General features: G+C 48.7%; 1 protein-coding gene across 6 annotated transcripts in view; it reads right to left on the bottom strand.

Annotated features, from left to right (window-relative positions):
* The window catches only part of ZNF512 (zinc finger protein 512), a 398138-nt gene that overhangs the window by 78136 nt on the left and 298311 nt on the right, over positions 1 to 21691 (bottom strand). The window lies entirely within an intron of this gene.

Raw genomic sequence — 21691 nt, 5'->3', positions numbered from 1 at the left:
GCATGGGTTCGAAAGGTGGACCCATGAGTCTTGTTAAGACAATGTTGAGGTTCCATGAAGGAACAGGTGGTGTCCTTGGTGGTATAATTCTTTTTAGGCCTTCCATAAACGCTTTAATGACAGGTATTCTAAATAGGGAAGTAGAATGAGTAATCTGCAGGTATGCAGATATTGCTGCGAGATGTATCTTTATGGAAGAGAAAGCTAGATTTGACTTTTGCAAATGTAGTAAACACCTTACAACATCTTTTGGAGATGCATGCAATGGTTGAACTTGATTATTATGGCAGTAGCAAACAAACCTTTTCCATTCATTGCATAGCAGTGTCTAGTGGATGGCCTTCTAGCTTGTTTTATGTCCTCCATACATTCTTGTGTGAGGTTTAAGTGTCCAAATTCTAGGGTTTCAGGAGCCAAATTGCTAGATTCAGCGATGCTGGGTTTGGATGTCTGATCTGTTGTTTGTGTTGTGTTAACAGATCTGGCCTGTTGGGTAGTTTGACATGAGGTACTACTGACAGGTCTAGTAGTGTTGTATACCAAGGTTGTCTTGCCCATGTTGGTGCAATTAGTATGAGTTTGAGTTTGTTTTGACTCCATCTGTTTACTAGATATGGAAGTAGAGGGAGAGGGGGAAAAGCGTATGCAAATATTGAGGTGTTCCCCAAATTTGGAAGTAAGTGTTCAGGATTTGGGGGTGAATCTCCCATTTGTGGACCTGTTGATGATCCCGAGAGAGATTGTCTGCTAGCTGGTTCTGGATCCCTGGAATAAACTGTGCTATTAGGCGAATGTGGTTGTGAATTGCCCAATGCCATATTTTTTGTGTTAGGAGACACAACTGTGTTGAGTGTGTTCCTCCCTGTTTGTTTAAATAATACATTGTCGTCATGTTGTCTGTTTTGACAAGAATGTATTTGTGGGTTATCATGGGTTGGAATGCTTTCAACGCTAGAAATACTGCGAGCAATTCGAGGTGATTTATATGAAACTTTCTTTGATGTACGTCCCATTGTCCTTGGATGCTGTGTTGATTGAGGTGTGCTCCCCACCCTGTCATGGAAGCATCTGTTGTTATGACGTATTGTGGCACTGGGTCTTGGAAAGGCCGCCCTTTGTTTAAATTTGTACTGTTCCACCATAGAAGCGATATATATGTTTGGCGGTCTATCAACACCAGATCTAGAAGTTGACCCTGTGCATGTGACCATTGTGACGCTAGGCACTGTTGTAAGGGCCTCATGTGCAATCTTGCGTTTGGGACAATGGCTATGCATGAGGACATCATGCCTAGGAGTTTTAATACCATCTTTGCATGTATGTTTTGTGTTGGATACATGGCTTGTATTACCTTGTGAAAATTTTGAACCCTTTGTGGACTTGGAGTGGCTATCCCTTTTGTTGTGTTGATTGTCGCTCCTAAGTATTGCTGTGTTTGACACAGCAGAATGTGTAACTTTGCATAGTTGATGGAGAATCCCAGTTTGTAAAGGGTTTGTATAACATAATGTGTGTGGTGTGAACACTTTGTTAGCGAGTTGGTCTTTATTAACCAATCGTCTAGGTACGGGAACACATGTATTTGCTGCCTCCTGATATGTGCAGCTACTACTGCTAGACATTTTGTAAAGACTCTTGGCGCGGTTGTTATTCCGAATGGCAACACTTTGAATTGGTAATGTATTCCTTTGAATACGAACCTTAGGTATTTCCTGTGCGAGGGATGTATCGGTATATGGAAATACGCGTCTTTTAGATCTAAGGTTGTCATGTAGTCCTGCTGTTTTAGTAGTGGTATAACGTCTTGTAATGTGACCATGTGAAAGTGGTCTGATTTGATGTAGGTGTTTAATGTTCTGAGATCTAATATTGGTCTCAGACTTTTGTCCTTTTTCGGTTTTAGAAAGTACAGTGAGTAAACTCCTGTGTTGTTTTGTGGACCTGGTACTAATTCTATTGCGTCTTTTTGCAGTAATGCTTGAACCTCTAGTTCTAGAAGGTCTAAATGCTGCTTTGACATATTGTGTGTTTTCGGTGGGACGTTTGGAGGGAGTTGGAGAAATTCTATGCAATAACCATGTTGGATAATTGCTAAGACCCAAGTGTCTGTTGTTATTTCCTCCCAAGATTTGTAGAACTGTCTTAGTCTTCCCCCCACTGGTGTTGTGTGAAGGGGTTGTGTGACCTGTGAGTCACTGCTTATTTTGAGGGGTTTTGGGACCTTGAAATTTCCCCCGGTTTCTTGGGAATTGGCCCCCTCTGTATTGGCCCCGAAAGCCTCCCCTTTGATATTGTCCCTGGTAGGTGGGTGGTGTTGTTTGTGAGGTGCTGGCTTGTGTGGCTTGACCTCGAAACCCTCCTCTGAAAGTTGTTTTGCGAAATGTGCCAAATGTGCCTCTGCCCTGCGGGGAATAGAGTGCGCCCATGGCCTTAGCTGTGTCAGTGTCTTTCTTCAATTTTTCAATTGCAGTGTCCACTTCCGGTCCAAACAATTGTTGTTCATTGAACGGCATATTGAGCACTGCCTGTTGTATCTCAGGTTTGAAGCCAGATGTGCGCAACCATGCGTGCCTCCTTATCGTTACAGCAGTATTTATTGTTCTTGCAGCTGTATCTGCTGCATCCATAGAGGAACGTATTTGGTTGTTGGAGATATTTTGTCCCTCCTTAACCACTTGTTTTGCCCGTTTCTGGAATTCTTTGGGGAGGTGCTCGATGAGATGCTGCATCTCGTCCCAATGGGCTCTGTCATATCGCGCTAGGAGTGCCTGTGAGTTGGCGATGCGCCACTGATTTGCAGCTTGTACTGCAACTCTTTTCCCAGCTGCATCAAACTTGCGGCTCTCCTTGTCTGGAGGTGATGCGTCGCCTGATGTGTGCGAGTTGGCTCTTTTACGAGCTGCTCCTACGACAACTGAATCTGGTGTCAGTTGTGATGTAATAAAAGCAGGGTCTGTGGGCGGTGCCTTGTATTTCTTCTCCACCCTTGGAGTTATTGCTCTGCTTTTAACTGGCTCCTTAAAGATTTGTTTAGCGTGCCTTAGCATTCCTGGGAGCATAGGAAGGCTTTGATAATTGCTATGGGTGGAGGACAGGGTGTTAAAAAGGAAGTCATCCTCGATAGGCTCTGAATGTAGCGATACGTTATGAAACTCTGCTGCCCTAGCTACCACCTGTGCATAGGCTGTACTGTCCTCAGGTGGTGAGGGCTTAGTGGGGTACGACTCAGGGCTATTGTCCGATACTGGGGCGTCATAGAGATCCCATGCGTCCTGGTCATCTTGGCTCATCGTGGTATGAGCTGGTGATTGTGACGGAGTCTGTGCTGGTGATATATGAGTTGCCGGTGGTGGAGAGGGTGGTGGAGTTAACTTCTTTACCACTTTTGCTTGTGGTGTCTTTTCTTGTTGTTGGAAATCTAGTTTCCTTTTTCTTCTGATGGGGGAAGAGTGCTGATCTTCCACTTTGTATAAAGATCCGCTTTTGCGTGTGATCTACATCTGTTGTTTGTAATTCCTCCTCAAACCTGTGTTTTTGTAGTTGGGAGGACAGTGATTGTTCCTCTGAGTAGGAACTGGCTTTCGGTTCGGTTGCTGGGCGTTTTGGCACCGAAACCGTGTCTTTTGTTGTTTTCGGCTCCGACGAGATTTTTCTCTTCGGTGTCGTACCCTCTCGGCGTCGACCATCTTCGGTGCCGCTATCTCTGTGCCGAGCAGCTTCGGTGCCGCTGTCTCGGTGTCGACCCTTTTCTGCAGCACTTTCTCGGTCCCGAGATTGCTGCGTGCCTGTGTCACGACCTGAGTCGGACGACCTCAGCACTAGCTCGCCCTTTTTCGGTGCCGATGGATGGTCACTTAATTTATGGGTTGAGCCATGGCCTGTTGGCAGTGGCGTCCCCTGGGCTTTGTCTGTTTTTCCGTGTGATGTTTGTTTCGACGTCTTACTCACGGTTTCTTCGACGTCGAATTCTTCGGAATCCGATTCGTGGATGGAGAAAGTTTCTTCTTCTTCTCCCTCTTCCTTGAACCGTCGTTGTCCTGTCGGCGTGGACGCCATTTGCAACCTTCTGGCTCTTCGGTCTCGGAGCGTTTTTCTCAACCGAAACGCTCGACAGGCCTCACACGTCTCTTCTTTATGCTCGGGTGACAGGCACAAATTACAGACCAAATGTTGGTCTGTATAGGGATATTTACTGTGGCATTTAGGACAGAATCGGAACGGGGTCCGTTCCATCAGTGTCGATGTTGCACGCGGTCGGGCCGACCAGGCCCCGACGGGGGATCGAAATTACCCCGAAGGGCTACCGGAGCTCTTCAAGATTCGGTGTTGATTCTAATCTAACCCGATACCGAACGAAACAATACCGACGTAGTTTTCCGAGATTCTGACTAACTTTCCGACCCGAAACACGGAGCGAAAAGGAACACGTCCGAACCCGATGGTGGAAAAAAAACAATCTAAGATGGAGTCGACGCCCATGCGCAATGGAACCAAAGTAGGAGGAGTCCCTCGGTCTCGTGACTCGAAAAGACTTCTTCGAAGAAAAACAACTTGTAACACTCCGAGCCCAACACCAGACGGCGGACTATGCACAGCATGTGTATCTGCAGCTACACATGCCACCGAACATATAGTTTCATTGTGTTTGTGAAAGAGTCAAGATTAAACAGAAAGGGGCGGCTAATCAACGATGCACTCTCACAGCTGGCATTAGGTTTTCAGAACAATCAGCTGAAATTAGGAGGATGGGATGACTGCAGCATCTGGGTCCTGCCTGCTTGCTAGTGCTTGGAGGGTTGAGATTCATACTTGCACTGGTACCTTTATCCACCGGGGACCTACTGTGATCTGACAACAGGTAGGATGGAAAACCATAATGTAAAAGAACCATGAGCAATGCTGTAGTGGGCTGCTGGGCAGCCAGACACCACAGAGGTCAGCTTAAGCTCTGGTCGTGAGAGCTAGGTTTTCATAAGCCATGTGATTAGGGAGAGACTGCACAGCTCAATTACAGGCATGGAGGGGCCTGGGGTTGTATAAATGTAGGAAGCTGGCTCTTTATATAGTCAAACAAAATGAGATATACTGTGCAAAGAGGCCAGGCAGATCCCGAAGGTATCACAGAGGCCCAAATGAAACCCTAAATGCTCTCTTTTTTGGTCGTGTGGTCGAGGGTAGTGCTAAGCATGTAAGGCGCACTGTAAGGAAATGCCTCCTTGGCATGGTTGCCCCCTGACTTTTTGCCTTTGCTGATGCTATGTTTACAATTGAAAGTGTGCTGAGGCCTGCTAACCAGGCCCCAGCACCAGTGTTCTTTCCCTAACCTGTACTTTTGTATCCACAATTGGCAGACCCTGGCATCCAGATAAGTCCCTTGTAACTGGTGCTTCTAGTACCAAGGGCCCTGATGCCAAGGAAGGTCTCTAAGGGCTGCAGCATGTTTTATGCCACCCTGGAGACCTCTCACTCAGCACAGACACACTGCTTGCCAGCTTGTGTGTGCGAGTGAGGACAAAACGAGTAAGTCGACATGGCACTCCCCTCAGGGTGCCATGCCAGCCTCTCACTGCCTATGCAGTATAGGTAAGACACCCCTCTAGCAGGCCTTACAGCCCTAAGGCAGGGTGCACTATACCATAGGTGAGGGTACCAGTGCATGAGCATGGTACCCCTACAGTGTCTAAACAAAACCTTAGACATTGTAAGTGCAGGGTAGCCATAAGAGTATATGGTCTGGGAGTTTGTCAAACACGAACTCCACAGCACCATAATGGCTACACTGAAAACTGGGAAGTTTGGTATCAAACTTCTCAGCACAATAAATGCACACTGATGCCAGTGTACATTTTATTGTAAAATACACCCCAGAGGGCCCCTTAGAGGTGCCCCCTGAAACTTAACCGACTATCTGTGTAGGCTGACTAGTTTTAGCAGCCTGCCACAAACCGAGACATGTTGCTGGCCCCATGGGGAGAGTGCCTTTGTCACTCTGAGGCCAGTAACAAAGCCTGCACTGGGTGGAGATGCTAACACCTCCCCCAGGCAGGAATTGTCACACCTGGCGGTGAGCCTCAAAGGCTCACCTCTTTTGTGCCAACCCAGCAGGACACTCCAGCTAGTGGAGTTGCCCGCCCCCTCCGGCCAGGCCCCACTTTTGGCGGCAAGGCCGGAGAAGATAATGAGGAAAACAAGGAGGAGTCACTGGCCAGTCAGGACAGCCCCTAAGGTGTCCTGAGCTGAGGTGACTCTGACTTTTAGAAATCCTCCATCTTGCAGATGGAGGATTCCCCCAATAGGGTTAGGATTGTGACCCCCTCCCCTTGGGAGGAGGCACAAAGAGGGTGTACCCACCCTCAGGGCTAGTAGCCATTGGCTACTAACCCCCCAGACCTAAACACGCCCTTAAATTTAGTATTTAAGGGCTACCCTGAACCCTAGAAAATTAGATTCCTGCAACTACAAGAAGAAGGACTGCCCAGCTGAAAACCCCTGCAGCGGAAGACCAGAAGACGACAACTGCCTTGGCTCCAGAAACTCACCGGCCTGTCTCCTGCCTTCCAAAGATCCTGCTCCAGCGACGCCTTCCAAAGGGACCAGCGACCTCGACACCCTCTGAGGACTGCCCCTGCTTCGAAAAGACAAGAAACTCCCGAGGACAGCGGACCTGCTCCAAGAAAAGCTGCAACTTTGTTTCCAGCAGCTTTAAAGAACCCTGCAAGCTCCCCGCAAGAAGCGTGAGACTTGCAACACTGCACCCGGCGACCCCGACCCGGCTGGTGGAGAACCGACACCTCAGGAGGGACCCCAGGACTACTCTGATACTGTGAGTACCAAAACCTGTCCCCCCTGATCCCCCACAGCGCCGCCTGCAGAGGGAATCCCGAGGCTTCCCCTGACCGCGACTCTTTGAATCCAAAGTCCCGACACCTGGGAGAGACCCTGCACCCGCAGCCCCCAGGACCTGAAGGACCGGACTTTCACTGGAGAAGTGACCCCCAGGAGTCCCTCTCCCTTGCCCAAGTGGAGGTTTCCCCGAGGAACCCCCCCCTTGCCTGCCTGCAGCGCTGAAGAGATCCCGAGATCTCTCATAGACTAACATTGCGAACCCAACGCTTGTTTCTACACTGCACCCGGCCGCCCCCGCGCCGCTGAGGGTGAAATTTCTGTGTGGGCTTGTGTCCCCCCCGGTGCCCTACAAAACCCCCCCTGGTCTGCCCTCCGAAGACGCGGGTACTTACCTGCAAGCAGACCGGAACCGGGGCATCCCCTTCTCTCCATTCTAGCCTATGTGTTTTGGGCACCACTTTGAACTCTGCACCTGACCGGCCCTGAGCTGCTGGTGTGGTGACTTTGGGGTTGCTCGGAACCCCCAACGGTGGACTACCTTGGACCAAGAACTAAGCCCTGTAAGTGTCTTACTTACCTGGTTAACCTAACAAATACTTACCTCCCCTAGGAACTGTGAAAATTGCACTAAGTGTCCACTTTTAAAACAGCTATTTGTGAATAACTTGAAAAGTATACATGCAATTTTGATGATTTGAAGTTCCTAAAGTACTTACCTGCAATACCTTTCGAATGAGATATTACATGTAGAATTTGAACCTGTGGTTCTTAAAATAAACTAAGAAAAGATATTTTTCTATACAAAAACCTATTGGCTGGATTTGTCTCTGAGTGTGTGTACCTCATTTATTGTCTATGTGTATGTACAACAAATGCTTAACACTACTCCTTGGATAAGCCTACTGCTCGACCACACTACCACAAAATAGAGCATTAGTATTATCTCTTTTTGCCACTATCTTACCTCTAAGGGGAACCCTTGGACTCTGTGCATGCTATTCCTTACTTTGAAATAGCACATACAGAGCCAACTTCCTACATTGGTGGATCAGCGGTGGGGTACAAGACTTTGCATTTGCTGGACTACTCAGCCAATACCTGATCACACGACAAATTCCAAAATTGTCATTAGAAATTCATTTTTGCAATTTAAAATTTTTCTAAATTCTTAAAAGTCCTGCTAGGGGCTTGTGTGTTAAGTCCCTGTTTAGCATTGTCTTTTAGAGTTTAAAAGTTTGTTAAAAGTTTGAAATTAGATTCTAGAAACAGTTTTAGATTCTTTAAAAAGTATTCCAACTCTTAGCAGAATAATGTCTGATACAGAGATGCAGGTGGTGGAACTCGACACCACACCTTACCTCCATCTTAAGATGAGGGAGCTAAGGTCTCTCTGTAATATAAAGAAAATAACCATTGGCTCCAGACCTACCAAAATTCAGCTCCAGGAGCTGTTGGCAGAGTTTGAAAAAGCCAACCCCTCTGATGATGACATCACAGAGGAAGAAATTAGTGACTTGGAGGCCAATGTCCCTCCTCCAGTCCTAAATAGGGAGAACAGGACCCCTCAAGTCCTGTCTCCAACTGTGTTAGTCAGAAATAGTGAGTCCCTCACAGGAGGGTCCCACATTTCTGAAATCACTGAGGATGCTCTCAGTGAAGATGACCTCCTGTTAGCCAGGATGGCCAAAAGATTGGCTTTAGAGAGACAGCTCCTAGCCATAGAAAGGGAAAGACAAGAGATGGGCCTAGGACCCATCAATGGTGGCAGCAATATAAATAGGGTCAGAGATTCTCCTGACATGTTAAAAATCCCCAAAGGGATTGTGACAAAATTTGAAGATGGTGATGACATCACCAAGTGGTTCACAGCTTTTGAGAGGGCTTGTGTAACCAGAAAAGTGAACAGATCTCACTGGGGTGCTCTCCTTTGGGAAATGTTCACTGGAAAGTGTAGGGATAGACTCCTCACACTCTCTGGAAAAGATGCAGAATCTTATGACCTCATGAAGGGTACCCTGATTGAGGGCTTTGGATTCTCCACTGAGGAGTACAGGATTAGGTTCAGGGGGGCTCAAAAATCCTCGAGCCAGACCTGGGTTGACTTTGTTGACTACTCAGTGAAAACACTAGATGGTTGGATTCAAGGCAGTGGTGTAAGTAATTATGATGGGCTGTACAATTTATTTGTGAAAGAACACCTGTTAAGTAATTGTTTCAATGATAAACTGCATCAGCATCTGGTAGACCTAGGACCAATTTCTCCTCAAGAATTGGGAAAGAAGGCGGACCATTGGGTCAAGACAAGGGTGTCCAAGACTTCAACAGGGGGTGACCAAAAGAAAGGGGTCACAAAGACTCCCCAGGGGAAGGGTGATGAGACAACCAAAACTAAAAATAGTAAAGAGTCTTCTACAGGCCCCCAAAAACCTGCACAGGAGGGTGGGCCCAGAGCCTCTTCACAAAACAATGGGTACAAGGGTAAAAACTTTGATCCCAAAAAGGCCTGGTGTCATAGCTGTAAACAGCATGGACACCAAACTGGAGACAAGGCCTGTCCCAAGAAAGGTTCCACTCCAAACTCCCATCCAGGTAACACTGGTATGGCTAGTCTCCAAGTGGGATCAACAGTGTGCCCAGAGCAAATCAGGGTCCACACTGAAGCTATTCTAGTTTCTGAGGGTGGGGTGGATTTAGCCACACTAGCTGTCTGGCCTCCTAACATGCAAAAATACAGACAGCAACTCTTAATTAATGGGACTAGAATAGAGGGCCTGAGGGATACAGGTGCCAGTGTCACCATGGTGACAGAGAAACTGGTTTCCCCTGGCCAATACCTGACTGGAAAAACTTACACAGTCACCAACGCTGACAATCAGAGAAAAGTACATCCCATGGCAATGGTTACTTTAGAATGGGGAGGGGTCAATGGCCTGAAACAGGTGGTGGTCTCCTCAAATATCCCAGTGGACTGTCTGCTTGGAAATGACCTGGAGTCCTCAGCATGGGCTGAGGTAGAACTAAAAACCCATGCAGCAATGCTGGGTATCCCTGAACTGGTGTGTGTGAAAACAAGAGCACAGTGCAAGGCACAGGGTGAACAAGTAGAGCTGGAGTCTGGAAGAATGGCCCAGCCTACCAAGAGAACAGGAAAGTCAGTTGGGAAACCAACTACAACACAGCAAAAGAAAGGGAACCTCTCTTCTCAGGAAGAAGTTCTGCCCTCTGAGGGAACTGAGCCTTTGGAGCTTGAACCTTATCAGGTTGAGCTCTTAGGCCCAGGGGGACCCTCAATGGAGGAGCTGTGTAAGGGACAAGAAACCTGTCCCTCTCTTGAAGGCCTTAGGCAGCAAGCTGCTGAAGAGTCCAAAGGCAAGAAAAATGGAACGCATAGGGTCTATTGGGAAGATGGACTCCTGTACACTGAGGCCAGAGACCCCAAACCTGGTGCCACTAGGAGAGTGGTAGTGCCTCAGCTGTTCAGGAAGTTCATCCTAACATTGGCCCATGACATTCCCCTTGCTGGACATTTGGGACAAACCAAGACGTGGGAGAGGTTAGTCAACCACTTCTACTGGCCCAATATGTCCAACATGGTTAAGGAGTTTTGCCTCTCCTGCCCCACCTGTCAAGCCAGTGGTAAGACAGGTGGACATCCAAAGGCCCCCCTCATTCCACTTCCAGTGGTGGGGGTCCCCTTTGAAAGAGTGGGTGTGGACATAGTTGGTCCACTGGAACCTCCCACAGCCTCAGGAAATATGTATATCCTGGTAGTAGTGGATCATGCTACCAGGTATCCTGAAGCTATTCCCCTTAGGTCGACTACTGCCCCGGCAGTAGCCAAGGCCCTCATTGGTATCTTTACCAGAGTGGGTTTCCCTAAGGAGGTGGTGTCCGACAGAGGTACCAACTTCATGTCAGCATACCTAAAGCACATGTGGAATGAGTGTGGAGTGACTTATAAATTCACTACACCATACCATCCACAAACTAATGGCTTGGTTGAGAGATTCAAGAAGACATTAAAAGGCATGATCATGGGGCTCCCAGAAAAGCTCAAAAGGAGATGGGATGTCCTCTTGCCATGTCTGCTTTTCGCTTACAGGGAGGTGCCACAGAAGGGAGTAGGATTCTCACCCTTTGAACTTCTGTTTGGTCATCCTGTAAGGGGACCACTTGCCCTTGTTAAAGAAGGCTGGGAGAGACCTCTCCATGAGCCTAAACAGGACATAGTGGACTATGTACTTGGCCTTCGCTCTAGAATGGCAGAGTACATGGAAAAGGCAACCAAAAACATTGAGGCCAGCCAACAGCTCCAGAAGTTTTGGTATGACCAAAAGGCTGCACTGGTTGAGTTCCAACCAGGGCAGAAAGTCTGGGTTCTGGAGCCTGTGGCTCCCAGGGCACTCCAGGACAAATGGAGTGGCCCTTACCCAGTGCTAGAAAGGAAGAGTCAGGTCACCTACCTGGTGGACCTGGGCACAAGCAGGAGCCCCAAGAGGGTGATCCATGTGAACCGCCTTAAGCTCTTCCATGACAGGGCTGATGTGAATCTGTTGATGGTAACAGATGAGGATCAGGAGGCAGAGAGTGAACCTCTCCCTGATCTTCTGTCATCAGACCCAAAAGATGGCACAGTAGATGGAGTGATCTACTCAGACACCCTCTCTGGCCAACAGCAAGCTGATTGTAGGAGAGTCCTACAACAGTTTCCTGAACTCTTCTCCTTAACCCCTGGTCAGACACACCTGTGTACCCATGATGTGGACACAGGAGACAGCATGCCTGTCAAGAACAAAATCTTTAGACAATCTGACCATGTTAAGGAAAGCATCAAGGTGGAAGTCCACAAGATGCTGGAATTGGGAGTAATTGAGCGCTCTGACAGCCCCTGGGCTAGCACAGTGGTCTTAGTCCCCAAACCTCACACCAAAGATGGAAAGAAAGAGATGAGGTTTTGTGTGGACTACAGAGGGCTCAATTCTGTCACCAAGACAGATGCTCATCCAATTCCAAGAGCCGATGAGCTCATAGACAAATTAGGTGCTGCCAAATTCTTAAGTACCTTTGACTTGACAGCAGGGTACTGGCAAATAAAAATGGCACCTGGAGCAAAAGAGAAAACAGCATTCTCCACACCTGATGGGCATTATCAGTTTACTGTTATGCCCTTTGGTTTAAAGAATGCCCCTGCCACCTTCCAAAGGTTGGTGAATCAAGTCCTTGCTGGCTTGGAGTCCTTTAGCACAGCTTATCTTGATGATATTGCGGTCTTTAGCTCCACCTGGCAGGATCACCTGGTCCACCTGAAGAAGGTTTTGAAGGCTCTGCAATCTGCAGGCCTCTCTATCAAGGCATCCAAATGCCAGATAGGGCAGGGAACTGTGGTTTACTTGGGACACCTTGTAGGTGGAGGCCAAGTTCAGCCACTCCAACCCAAGATCCAGACTATTCTGGACTGGGTAGCTCCAAAAACCCAGACTCAAGTCAGGGCATTCCTTGGCTTGACTGGGTACTATAGGAGGTTTGTGAAGGGATATGGATCCATTGTGACAGCCCTCACTGAACTCACCTCCAAGAAAATGCCCAAGAAAGTGAACTGGACTGTGGAATGCCAACAGGCCTTTGACACCCTGAAACAAGCAATGTGCTCAGCACCAGTTCTAAAAGCTCCAGATTATTCTAAGCAGTTCATTGTGCAGACTGATGCCTCTGAACATGGGATAGGGGCAGTTTTGTCCCAAACAAATGATGATGGCCTTGACCAGCCTGTTGCTTTCATTAGCAGGAGGTTACTCCCCAGGGAGCAGCGTTGGAGTGCCATTGAGAGGGAGGCCTTTGCTGTGGTTTGGTCCCTGAAGAAGCTGAGACCATACCTCTTTGGGACTCACTTCCTAGTTCAAACTGACCACAGACCTCTCAAATGGCTGATGCAAATGAAAGGTGAAAATCCTAAACTGTTGAGGTGGTCCATCTCCCTACAGGGAATGGACTTTATAGTGGAACACAGACCTGGGACTGCCCATGTGTAAGGAAATGCCTCCTTGGCATGGTTGCCCCCTGACTTTTTGCCTTTGCTGATGCTATGTTTACAATTGAAAGTGTGCTGAGGCCTGCTAACCAGGCCCCAGCACCAGTGTTCTTTCCCTAACCTGTACTTTTGTATCCACAATTGGCAGACCCTGGCATCCAGATAAGTCCCTTGTAACTGGTACTTCTAGTACCAAGGGCCCTGATGCCAAGGAAGGTCTCTAAGGGATGCAGCATGTCTTATGCCACCCTGGAGACCTCTCACTCAGCACAGACACACTGCTTGCCAGCTTGTGTGTGCTAGTGAGGACAAAACGAGTAAGTCGACATGGCACTCCCCTCAGGGTGCCATGCCAGCCTCTCACTGCCTATGCAGTATAGGTAAGACACCCCTCTAGCAGGCCTTACAGCCCTAAGGCAGGGTGCACTATACCATAGGTGAGGGTACCAGTGCATGAGCATGGTACCCCTACAGTGTCTAAACAAAACCTTAGACATTGTAAGTGCAGGGTAGCCATAAGAGTATATGGTCTGGGAGTCTGTCAAACACGAACTCCACAGCACCATAATGGCTACACTGAAAACTGGGAAGTTTGGTATCAAACTTCTCAGCACAATAAATGCACACTGATGCCAGTGTACATTTTATTGTAAAATACACCACAGAGGGCACCTTAGAGGTGCCCCCTGAAACTTAACCGACTGTCTGTGTAGGCTGACTAGTTCCAGCAGCCTGCCACACCAGAGACATGTTGCTGGCCCCATGGGGAGAGTGCCTTTGTCACTCTGAGGCCAGTAACAAAGCCTGCACTGGGTGGAGATGCTAACACCTCCCCCAGGCAGGAGCTGTGACACCTGGCGGTGAGCCTCAAAGGCTCACCCCTTTGTCACAGCCCAGCAGGGCACTCCAGCTTAGTGGAGTTGCCCGCCCCCTCCGGCCACGGCCCCCACTTTTGGCGGCAAGGCTGGAGAGAACAAAGAAAGCAACAAGGAGGAGTCACTGGCCAGTCAGGACAGCCCCTAAGGTGTCCTGAGCTGAGGTGACTCTGACTTTTAGAAATCCTCCATCTTGCAGATGGAGGATTCCCCCAATAGGGTTAGGATTGTGACCCCCTCCCCTTGGGAGGGGGCACAAAGAGGGTGTACCCACCCTCAGGGCTAGTAGCCATTGGCTACTAACCCCCCAGACCTAAACACGCCCTTAAATTTAGTATTTAAGGGCTACCCTGAACCCTAGAAAATCAGATTCCTGCAACAACAAGAAGGACTGCCTAGCTGAAAACCCCTGCAGAGGAAGACCAGAAGAAAACAACTGCCTTGGCTCCAGAAACTCACCGGCCTGTCTCCTGCCTTCCAAAGAACTCTGCTCCAGCGACGCCTTCCAAAGGGACCAGCGACCTCTGAATCCTCTGAGGACTGCCCTGCTTCGACGACGACAAGAAACTCCCGAGGACAGCGGACCTGCTCCAAAAAGACTGCAACTTTATCCAAAGAAGCAGCTTTAAAGAACCCTGCAATCTCCCCGCAAGAAGCGTGAGACTTGCAACACTGCACCCGGCGACCCCGAATCGGCTGGTGGAGAACCGACACCTCAGGGAGGACCCCCGGACTACTCTACGACCGTGAGTACCAAAACCTGTCCCCCCTGAGTCCCCACAGCGCCGCCTGCAGAGGGAATCCCGAGGCTTCCCCTGACCGCGACTCTCTGAAACCTAAGTCCCGACGCCTGGAAAAGACCCTGCACCCGCAGCCCCCAGGACCTGAAGGACCAGACTTTCACTGCAGAAGTGACCCCCAGGAGTCCTGCTCCCTTGCCCAATGGAGGTTTCCCAGAGGAAGCCCCCCCTTGCCTGCCTGCAGCGCTGAAGAGATCCCTTGATCTCTCATTGACTTCCATTGCGAACCCGACGCTTGTTCTAACACTGCACCCGGCCGCCCCCGCGCCGCTGAGGGTGAAATTTCTGTGTGGGCTTGTGTACCCCCCGGTGCCCTACAAAACCCCCCTGGTCTGCCCTCCGAAGACGCGGGTACTTACCTGCTGGCAGACTGGAAACGGGGCACCCCCTTCTCTCCATTGAAACCTATGCGTTTTGGGCACCACTTTGAACTCTGCACCTGACCGGCCCTGAGCTGCTGGTGTGGTGACTTTGGGGTTGCTCTGAACCCCCAACGGTGGGCTACCTTGGACCAAGAACTGAACCCTGTAAGTGTCTTACTTACCTGGTAAAACTAACAAATACTTACCTCCCCTAGGAACTGTGAAAATTGCACTAAGTGTCCACTTTTAAAACAGCTATTTGTCAATAACTTGGAAAGTATACATGCAATTTTGATGATTTGAAGTTCCTAAAGTACTTACCTGCAATACCTTTCGAATGAGCTATTACATGTAGAATTTGAACCTGTGGTTCTTAAAATAAACTAAGAAAAGATATTTTTCTATATAAAAACCTATTGGCTGGATTTGTCTCTGAGTGTGTGTACCTCATTTATTGTCTTGTGTATGTACAACAAATGCTTAACACTACTCCTTGGATAAGCCTACTGCTCGACCACACTACCACAAAATAGAGCATTAGTATTATCTCTTTTTACCACTATTTTACCTCTAAGGGGAACCCTTGGACTCTGTGCATGCTATTCCTTACTTTGAAATAGCACATACAGAGCCAACTTCCTACATTGGTGGATCAGCGGTGGGGTACAAGACTTTGCATTTGCTGGACTACTCAGCCAATACCTGATCACACGACAAATTCCAAAATTGTCATTAGAAATTGATTTTTGCAATTTGAAAAGTTTTCTAAATTCTTAAAAGACCTGCTAGGGCCTTGTGTTAGATCCTGTTTAGCATTTCTTTTAGAGTTTAAAAGTTTGTTAAAAGTTTGAATTAGATTCTAGAACCAGTTTTAGTTTCTTAAAAAGTATTCCAACTTTTAGAAGCATAATGTCTAGCACAGATGTGAATGTGGTGGAACTCGACACCACACCTTACCTCCATCTACAGATGAGAGAGCTAAGGTCACTCTGTAAACTAAAGAAAATAGCAATGGGCCCCAAACCTACCAAAGTACAGCTCCAGGAGCTTTTGGCAGAGTTTGAAAAGGCCAACCCCTCTGAGGATGGCAACTCAGAGGATGAAGATAGTGACTTGGAGGGAAATTCCCCCCCTCCAGTCCTACTTAGGGAGAGCAGGGCTTCTCAAGCCCTGACTCCACAAATAATAGTCAGAGATGCTGGTTCCCTCACAGGAGGGACCAACAACTCTGAAATCACTGAGGATAACTCCAGTGAAGAGGACATCCAGTTAGCCAGGATGGCCAAAAGATTGGCTTTGGAAAGACAGATCCTAGCCATAGAGAGGGAAAGACAAGAGATGGGCCTAGGACCCATCAATGGTGGCAGCAACATAAATAGGGTCAGAGATTCTCCTGACATGTTGAAAATCCCCAAAGGGATTGTAACTAAATATGAAGATGGTGATGACATCACCAAATGGTTCACAGCTTTTGAGAGGGCTTGTGTAACCAGAAAAGTGAACAGATCCCACTGGGGTGCTCTCCTTTGGGAAATGTTCACTGGAAAGTGTAGGGATAGACTCCTCACACTCTCTGGAAAAGATGCAGAATCTTATGACCTCATGAAGGGTACCCTGATTGAGGGCTTTGGATTCTCCACTGAGGAGTACAGGATTAGGTTCAGGGGGGCTCAAAAATCCTCGAGCCAGACCTGGGTTGACTTTGTTGACTACTCAGTGAAAACACTAGATGGTTGGATTCAAGGCAGTGGTGTAAATAATTATGATGGGCTGTACAATTTATTTGTGAAAGAACACCTGTTAAGTAATTGTTTCAATGATAAACTGCATCAGCATCTGGTAGACCTAGGACCAATTTCTCCCCAAGAATTGGGAAAGAAGGCGGACCATTGGGTCAAGACAAGGGTGTCCAAGACTTCAACAGGGGGTGACCAAAAGAAAGGGGTCACAAAGACTCCCCAGCAGAAGGGTGATGAGACAACCAAAACTAAAAATAGTAAAGAGTCTTCTACAGGCCCCCAAAAACCTGCACAGGAGGGTGGGCCCAGAGCCTCTTCACAAAACAATGGGTACAAGGGTAAAAACTTTGATCCCAAAAAGGCCTGGTGTCATAGCTGTAAACAGCATGGACACCAAACTGGAGACAAGGCCTGTCCCAAGAAAAGTTCCACTCCAAACTCCAATCCAGGTAACACTGGAATGGCTAGTCTCCAAGTGGGATCAACAGTGTGCCCAGAGCAAATCAGGGTCCACACTGAAGCTACTCTAGTCTCTGAGGGTGGGGTGGATTTAGCCACACTAGCTGCCTGGCCGCCTAACATGCAAAAATACAGGCAGCAGCTCTTTATTAATGGGACAAGTGTAGAGGGCCTGAGGGATACAGGTGCCAGTGTCACCATGGTGACAGAGAAACTGGTTTCCCCTGGCCAATACCTGACTGGAAAAACTTATACAGTCACCAATGCTGACAATCAAACTAAAGCACATCCCATGGCAATGGTAACTTTAGAATGGGGAGGGGTCAATGGCCTGAAGCAGGTGGTGGTCTCCTCAAATATCCCAGTGGACTGTCTGCTTGGAAATGACCTGGAGTCCTCAGCATGGGCTGAGGTAGAGCTAAAAACCCATGCAGCAATGCTGGGTATCCCTGAACTGGTGTGTGTGAAAACAAGAGCACAGTGCAAGGCACAGGGTGAAAAAGTAGAGCTGGAGTCTGGAAAAATGGCCCAGCCTACCAAGAGAACAGGAAAGTCAGTTGGGAAACCAACTGCAACACAGCAAAAGAAAGGGAACCTCTCTTCTCAGGAAGAAGTTCTGCCCTCTGAGGGAACTGAGCCTTTGGAGCTTGAACCTTATCAGGTTGAGCTCTTAGGCCCAGGGGGACCCTCAAGGGAAGAGCTGTGTAAGGGACAAGAAACCTGTCCCTCTCTTGAAGGCCTTAGGCAGCAAGCTGCTGAAGAGTCCAAAGGCAAGAAAAATGGAACACATAGGGTCTATTGGGAAGATGGGCTCCTGTACACTGAGGCCAGAGACCCCAAACCTGGTGCCACTAGGAGAGTGGTAGTGCCTCAGCTGTTCAGGGAGTTCATCCTAACATTGGCCCATGACATTCCCCTTGCTGGACATTTGGGACAAACCAAGACGTGGGAGAGGTTAGTCAACCACTTCTACTGGCCCAATATGTCCAACATGGTTAAGGAGTTTTGCCTCTCCTGCCCCACCTGTCAAGCCAGTGGTAAGACAGGTGGGCATCCAAAGGCCCCCCTCATTCCACTTCCAGTGGTGGGGGTGCCCTTTGAAAGAGTGGGTGTGGACATAGTTGGTCCACTGGAACCTCCCACAGCCTCAGGAAATATGTATATCCTGGTAGTAGTGGATCATGCTACCAGGTATCCTGAAGCTATTCCCCTTAGGTCGACTACTGCCCCTGCAGTAGCCAAGGCCCTCATTGGTATCTTTACCAGAGTGGGTTTCCCTAAGGAGGTGGTGTCTGACAGAGGTACCAACTTCATGTCAGCATACCTAAAGCACATGTGGAATGAGTGTGGAGTGACTTATAAATTCACTACCCCTTACCATCCACAAACTAATGGCTTAGTTGAGAGATTCAACAAGACATTAAAGGGCATGATCATGGGGCTCCCAGAAAAACTCAAAAGGAGATGGGATGTCCTCCTGCCATGTCTGCTTTTCGCTTACAGGGAGGTACCACAGAAGGGAGTAGGGTTCTCACCCTTTGAACTTCTGTTTGGTCATCCTGTAAGGGGACCACTTGCCCTTGTTAAAGAAGGCTGGGAGAGACCTCTCCATGAGCCTAAACAGGACATAGTGGACTATGTACTTGGCCTTCGCTCTAGAATGGCAGAGTACATGGAAAAGGCAACCAAAAACCTTGAGGCCAGCCAACAACTCCAGAAGTTTTGGTATGACCAAAAGGCTGCACTGGTTGAGTTCCAACCAGGGCAGAAAGTCTGGGTTCTGGAGCCTGTGGCTCCCAGGGCACTCCAGGACAAATGGAGTGGCCCTTACCCAGTGCTAGAGAGGAAGAGTCAGGTCACCTACCTGGTGGACCTGGGCACAAGCAGGAGCCCCAAGAGGGTGATCCATGTGAACCGCCTTAAGCTCTTCCATGACAGGGCTGATGTGAATCTGTTAATGGTAACAGATGAGGATCAGGAGGCAGAGAGTGAACCTCTCCCTGATCTTCTGTCATCAGACCCAAAAGATGGCACAGTAGATGGAGTGATCTACTCAGACACCCTCTCTGGCCAACAGCAGGCTGATTGTAGGAGAGTCCTACAACAGTTTCCTGAGCTTTTCTCCCTAACCCCTGGTCAGACACACCTGTGTACCCATGATGTGGACACAGGAGACAGCATGCCTGTCAAGAACAAAATCTTCAGACAGTCTGACCATGTTAAGGAAAGCATCAAGATGGAAGTCCACAAGATGCTGGAATTGGGAGTGATTGAGCACTCTGACAGCCCCTGGGCTAGCCCAGTGGTCTTAGTCCCCAAACCTCACACCAAAGATGGAAAGAAAGAGATGAGGTTTTGTGTGGACTACAGAGGGCTCAACTCTGTCACCAAGACAGATGCCCATCCAATTCCAAGAGCTGATGAGCTCATTGACAAATTAGGTGCTGCCAAATTTCTAAGTACCTTTGACTTGACAGCAGGGTACTGGCAAATAAAAATGGCACCTGGAGCAAAAGAGAAGACAGCATTCTCCACACCTGATGGGCATTATCAGTTTACTGTTATGCCCTTTGGTTTAAAGAATGCCCCTGCCACCTTCCAAAGGTTGGTGAATCAAGTCCTTGCTGGCTTGGAGTCCTTTAGCACAGCTTATCTTGATGATATTGCTGTCTTTAGCTCCACCTGGCAGGATCACCTGGTCCACCTGAGGAAGGTTTTGAAGGCTCTGCAATCTGCAGGCCTCTCTATCAAGGCATCCAAATGCCAGATAGGGCAGGGAACTGTGGTTTACTTGGGACACCTTGTAGGTGGAGGCCAAGTTCAGCCACTCCAACCCAAGATCCAGACCATTCTGGACTGGGTAGCTCCAAAAACCCAGACTCAAGTCAGGGCATTCCTTGGCTTGACTGGGTACTACAGGAGGTTTGTGAAGGGATATGGATCCATTGTGACAGCCCTCACTGAGCTCACCTCCAAGAAAATGCCCAAGAAAGTGAACTGGACTGTGGACTGCCAACAGGCCTTTGACACCCTGAAACAAGCAATGTGCTCAGCACCAGTTCTCAAAGCTCCAGATTATTCTAAGCAGTTCATTGTGCAGACTGATGCCTCTGAACATGGGATAGGGGCAGTTTTGTCCCAAACAAATGATGATGGCCTTGACCAGCCTGTTGCTTTCATTAGCAGGAGGTTACTCCCCAGGGAGCAGCGTTGGAGTGCCATTGAGAGGGAGGCCTTTGCTGTGGTTTGGTCCCTGAAGAAGCTGAGACCATACCTCTTTGGGACTCACTTCCTAGTTCAAACTGACCACAGACCTCTCAAATGGCTGATGCAAATGAAAGGTGAAAATCCTAAACTGTTGAGGTGGTCCATCTCCCTACAGGGAATGGACTTTATAGTGGAACACAGACCTGGGACTGCCCATGCCAATGCAGATGGCCTTTCCAGGTTCTTCCACTTAGAAAATGAAGACTCTCTTGGGAAAGGTTAGTCTCATCCTCTTTCGTTTGGGGGGGGGTTGTGTAAGGAAATGCCTCCTTGGCATGGTTGCCCCCTGACTTTTTGCCTTTGCTGATGCTATGTTTACAATTGAAAGTGTGCTGAGGCCTGCTAACCAGGCCCCAGCACCAGTGTTCTTTCCCTAACCTGTACTTTTGTATCCACAATTGGCAGACCCTGGCATCCAGATAAGTCCCTTGTAACTGGTACTTCTAGTACCAAGGGCCCTGATGCCAAGGAAGGTCTCTAAGGGATGCAGCATGTCTTATGCCACCCTGGAGACCTCTCACTCAGCACAGACACACTGCTTGCCAGCTTGTGTGTGCTAGTGAGGACAAAACGAGTAAGTCGACATGGCACTCCCCTCAGGGTGCCATGCCAGCCTCTCACTGCCTATGCAGTATAGGTAAGACACCCCTCTAGCAGGCCTTACAGCCCTAAGGCAGGGTGCACTATACCATAGGTGAGGGTACCAGTGCATGAGCATGGTACCCCTACAGTGTCTAAACAAAACCTTAGACATTGTAAGTGCAGGGTAGCCATAAGAGTATATGGTCTGGGAGTCTGTCAAACACGAACTCCACAGCACCATAATGGCTACACTGAAAACTGGGAAGTTTGGTATCAAACTTCTCAGCACAATAAATGCACACTGATGCCAGTGTACATTTTATTGTAAAATACACCACAGAGGGCACCTTAGAGGTGCCCCCTGAAACTTAACCGACTGTCTGTGTAGGCTGACTAGTTCCAGCAGCCTGCCACACCAGAGACATGTTGCTGGCCCCATGGGGAGAGTGCCTTTGTCACTCTGAGGCCAGTAACAAAGCCTGCACTGGGTGGAGATGCTAACACCTCCCCCAGGCAGGAGCTGTGACACCTGGCGGTGAGCCTCAAAGGCTCACCCCTTTGTCACAGCCCAGCAGGGCACTCCAGCTTAGTGGAGTTGCCCGCCCCCTCCGGCCACGGCCCCCACTTTTGGCGGCAAGGCTGGAGAGAACAAAGAAAGCAACAAGGAGGAGTCACTGGCCAGTCAGGACAGCCCCTAAGGTGTCCTGAGCTGAGGTGACTCTGACTTTTAGAA

Source organism: Pleurodeles waltl, chromosome 5 (genome assembly GCF_031143425.1).
Source record: "Pleurodeles waltl isolate 20211129_DDA chromosome 5, aPleWal1.hap1.20221129, whole genome shotgun sequence".
Taxonomy (NCBI): domain Eukaryota; kingdom Metazoa; phylum Chordata; class Amphibia; order Caudata; family Salamandridae; genus Pleurodeles; species Pleurodeles waltl.
This window is presented reverse-complemented; position numbering and strand designations above follow the sequence as displayed.